We start from the raw sequence: 5,260 nt of genomic DNA, 5'->3' as shown, positions 1-5,260 counted from the left end.
TAGAACATACTGATAGTTCAGTCACTATGCATTCCTTTACTATTCAGTTAATCATCCAGCACAGTCAATAATGTTACTCCATTAATCTAACTCTACCCAATAAAATATAATGATATATGCATTTGTAAATAAATGTAAATATTTCGTACATAAATGATATTATTAACTATTTTTGTAGGCAAAACTAAAGTGTCGTCTTGACTAAAGGTCAAGGTCAAGTTTATTTATATAGCACCTTAAAAGCAACAAGTGCTGACCAAGGTGCTGCACAGCCAAAACATCAGAAATATCAACTAACAAAAACAATAAGACAATAAAATTTGAAATCATTAAATAATACAGTAAGTAATGCAAAACATCACCAAACAAAAGAAACAAACAGAAACAAAACAAAGTGTTTTCAAGTTAAACAAAAGCCAAAGTGAAGAAGAAGAAATGTAAATTGGGTCCAGACCATGAAGTGCTTTAAATACTAAAACTAAAACCTTCAAATCAACTCTGAATTTAACAGGTAACCAGTGAAGTGAAATTAACACGGGTAATATGCTCCCTTTTTTGTCCCTGTCAAAAAGCAAGCAGCAGCATTCTGTACCAATTGTTAACACGATAGTTGTTCACGAATTCGGTCTGTGGCCTTCCGCCCGATAGGTCACCCTTCCATCAAATTGACTCTTGAACCACACTACTGTTGCATGTCACCCACGGACTACAATACCCATCATCCATTGCACTGATGACACACACAGCTGATTGCACTGATCACACAGCTTACTTAAACCATGGACTTCCTTAGTCAGATCGTTGAGTATTGTCTGCATTTATCTATCTCCTAGTGATAGCAACGTTATGGAGCCATGCCGTGTTTTCTGAAGTTAAGTCTAGCCTAACCTTGTTTATAGTCTGTTTCATCTGTGTCCTGATCCTTGCCTGGTTTATCTCGTCTGGTCTGTCAGCCGCCTGCCCTGGATCTATTGTCTGTTTGGATTAACCCTTGTCTTGCTGTTTTGGACTCTGTTCGCGCCTTGCCTGGACCCTGCCTGTATTTTGACCATGTTTTACAAATACTTGGATCTGCACGTCTCGTCTGCCTCGTTACAATAGTGAAGCTGGAAGGTTAATTCCAGCATAAAGAGCGTCATAGTAATCCAGCCTGGTTGAAATGAATGCATGAATAACCTCTAAATCATTAAAACTGAGAAAGCTTTTCAGCTTATGAAGCCCCTTAAACTGCAAAAAATTGGCTCTGACTACAGAGCTAATTTGTTTGTCAGATTTTAAATAACTCCCAGATTTATAACCTTTTCACAGATGTTTTCTTCAAAAGGGCCCAGAGTGGGTCTTAAATTATGTAAAAGGCGAGAAGGGTCAAACAAAATAACTTTTTTTAATTTCTTTTTTTTATTACCATAGTCAATGCTTTGTGTTCTCTCAATGTAATTATAGTCCATATTGAAGGATCTAAGGATCCACAAATGTAACTGTGTTTTGCTTCAAGAGAGCAACCATAATCGTTTATAATAATTTATCATTAATCCTTTTTATTCCATTTAATCGTATAATAATTTATAGTAATAATTATAGATATTTATATACTTACTTCATAGATTCATTAATTGATTATTCTTTTATATTATATGATTACTTTTTATATTATTTATTCATTTTTGAAAAAAAAATAATAATATAAAAGCCTTATCTAAGGTTTCAAGGGATGTTTGTCTTCCTGAGAAAGAGATAAGAGGGAATGTTTATGGAAATTCAAGGTTTATGGGATGTTGTTGTGAATTGGTAATTTCCATTTGTTTTGCCTATGCCATTATAACACTGTTCTTTTTTTTTATCATCATTACTTCGTCTCCTGCTTCTGCTCTTGACTGGCTTTGCTCAGTCAACTTGTTGGCTGGTTTTGGGTACCAGACAAGACTTGCTGTTTTGGGTATTAATACCCAAATAATTTGGGTATTATTAACAGGTTTTGGGTATTAGGCAGTTTTGCTGACTAGTTGTTCTGTTACCAGACAAAACAGATATTTTCTGACAGGATCTGGTGTTTGGGCTGGATTTGATATTTCTGGAGTGGAGGCATGATCTCTCTTTCACACACACACACACACCCACGTATATATGTGTATATATACCAGGTGCTGGTCATATAATTAGAATATCATCAAAAAGTTGATTTATTTCACTAATTCCATTCAAAAAGTGAAACTTGTATATTATATTCATTCATTACACACAGACTGATATATTTCAAATGTTTATTTCTTTTAATTTTGATGATTAGAGCTTACAGCTCATGAAAGTCAAAAATCAGTATCCCAAAATATTAGAATATTACTTAAGACCAATACAAAGAAAGGATTTTTAGAAATCTTGGCCAACTGAAAAGTATGAAAATGAAAAGTATGAGCATGTACAGCACTCAATACTTAGTTGGGGCTCCTTTGCCTGAATTACTGCAGCAATGCGGCGTGGCATGGAGTCGATCAGTCTGTGGCACTGCTCAGGTGTTATGAGCCCAGGTTGCTCTGATAGTGGCCTTCAGCTCATCTGCATTGTTGGGTCTGGTGTCTCTCATCTTCCTCTTGACAATACCCCATAGATTCTCAGGTCAGGCGAGTTTGCTGGCCAATCAAGCACAGTAACACTATGGTCATTGAACCAGCTTTTGGTACCTTTGGCAGTGTGGGCAGGTGCCAAGTCCTGCTGGAAAATGAAATCAGCATCTCCATAAAGCTTGTCAACAGAAGGAAGCATTAAGTGCTCTAAAATTTCCTGGCAGATGGCTGCGTTGACTGTGGACATCAGAAAACACAGTGGACCAACACCAGCAGATGACATGGCAGCCCAAATCATCACTGACTGTGGAAACTTCACACTGGACTTCAAGCAACATGGATTCTGTGCCTCTCCACTCTTCCTTCAGACTCTGGGACCTTGATTTCCAAATGAAATGTAAAATTTACTTTCATCTGAAAAGAGGACTTTGGACCACTGAGCAACAGTCCAGTTCTTTTTCTCCACAGCCCAGGTAAGATGCTTCTGACGTTGTCTCTGGTTCAGAAGTGGCTTGTAGCCCTTTTCCTGAAGATGTCTGAGCGTGGTGACTCTTGATGCACTGACTCCAGCTTCAGTCCACTCTTTGTGAAGCTCTCACAAGTGTTTGAATCGGCTTTGCTTGACTGTATTCTCAAGCTTGCGGTCATCCCTGTTGCTTGTGCACCTTTTCCTACCCAAATTCTTCCTTCCAGTCAACTTTGCATTTAATATGCTTTGATACAGCACTCTGTAAACAGCCACACCTTTCAGTAATGACCTTCTGTGACTTACCCTCTTTGTGGAGGGTGTCAATGTTCGTCTTCTGGATCATTGCCAAGTCAGCAATATTCCCCATTATTGTGGTTTCAAAGAACAAGAGATACCCAGAATTTATACTGTAGGGATGGTCATTTATTCAAACTCAAATGTAAATATTCTAATATTTTGAGATACTGATTTTTGACTTTCATGAGCTGTAAGCTCTAATCATCAAAATTAAAAGAAACAAACATTTGAAATATATCAGTCTGTGTGTAATGAATGAATATAATATACAAGTTTCACTTTTTGAATGGAATTAGTGAAATAAATCAACTTTTTGATGATATTCTAATTATATGACCAGCACCTGTATATGAGAGAGAGAGAGAGAGAGAGACTTTCAATTGCTTTGGCAATACTGTAACACAAATGTCATGCCAATAAAGCAACTTGAACTTGAGAGAGAACAAAGAGTATAAGTACTCTGAATGAGTACTTGACCTGTCTCCCCACTGACAATCACCAATCACCCGCAGTGGACGATCCTCACTCTTCATCAGATCCACAGACCAACATCCACAGCACTGCTCCAGATAATATCACTCAGACAGAAGCTCTTATTCTCATCGACTCCAATGGAAAATACATAAATGAGAAACTCTAGTTTCCAAACATGAAAGCACAGAAAATGTGGTGCCCAAATACAAGCAAGGCTCTTCAGATCTTATCCGTTAAAAATCTGAAAGAAACTTACAAGCACATCGTAGTCCACACAGGGACAAACGACTTACGCGCAGCGAAGGGTAATGTGGCTACTATGCTCAGAGAGGTGGCCATCAGAGCCTCAGAACGCTTCCCAGAAGCTAAAATAACTCTGTCCACGTTACTGCCACGCAGCGATGTGGCTTTTCATGTGATCCATGGAAACAATGTAGAACTTTCCAGAACCTGTGCACTCATTCCAAATGTTCACCAGCAAATATGCATGCTCTATCGACTTCAAAAAAGCTTTTGACTCAATTTGGCATCAATGACTATTTTACAAAATTATTGAAAGTGGCATAGGAGCAATACTGCCAGACCTGGGCCCTGACAGTCAACCTGAATAAAACCACAATTATGATATTTCAGAAAAGATCCAGATCCTAGGGAACACAACATACATTTAAATTAGGCACTAACCAGATAACACACACATCACACTACAACTACCTGGGTTTGAAAATCACATCCACAGGAAACTTTAACCATGCTGTGACAGAACTGAGAGATAAAGCACGCAGGGCCTTCTACACCATAAAACGGCAATGTCCTATAGAAATCCCTATTAGAATTTGGCTGAAAATATTAGAATCAGTAATTGAGCCCATTGCCCTCTATGGCAGTGAGGTGTGGGCTCCACTGACAAATCCAAATCAAGATCTCACCAAATGGGAAAAACATCCAATTGAGACCCTGCATGCAGAACTCTGTAAAACTATATTACACGTGCACCGGCACACAACAAATAACACACGCAGGGCAGAATTAGGCAAATGTCATCTAATCATAAAGATACAAAAAAGGTCAATTAAATTCTGGAAACATCTGAAACTCAGTGACCCCCAATAATATCATTATAAAGCCCTGCAATACCAAGAGATGAGCAAAGAAAGCAACCCCTTCCCTCAGCTGATCCAGAGCTTCAGTCCTGATGCTTCACTAACATCTACTGATGCTCTGAATCACAACATCAGAATCAATCAGATTACTGCACAAATCAAACAGAATTACAGGTGCTGGTCATATAATTAGAATATCATCAAAAAGTTGATTTATTTCACTAATTCCATTCAAAAAGTGAAACTTGTATATTATATTCAGTCACTCACAGCTCATGAAAGTCAAAAATACTGATTTTGGACTTTCATGAGCTGTAAGCTCTAATCATCAAAATTAAAAGAAATAAACATTTGAA

Source organism: Onychostoma macrolepis, chromosome 18 (assembly GCF_012432095.1).
Source record: "Onychostoma macrolepis isolate SWU-2019 chromosome 18, ASM1243209v1, whole genome shotgun sequence".
Lineage (NCBI taxonomy): Eukaryota > Metazoa > Chordata > Actinopteri > Cypriniformes > Cyprinidae > Onychostoma > Onychostoma macrolepis.
This window is presented reverse-complemented; position numbering follows the sequence as displayed.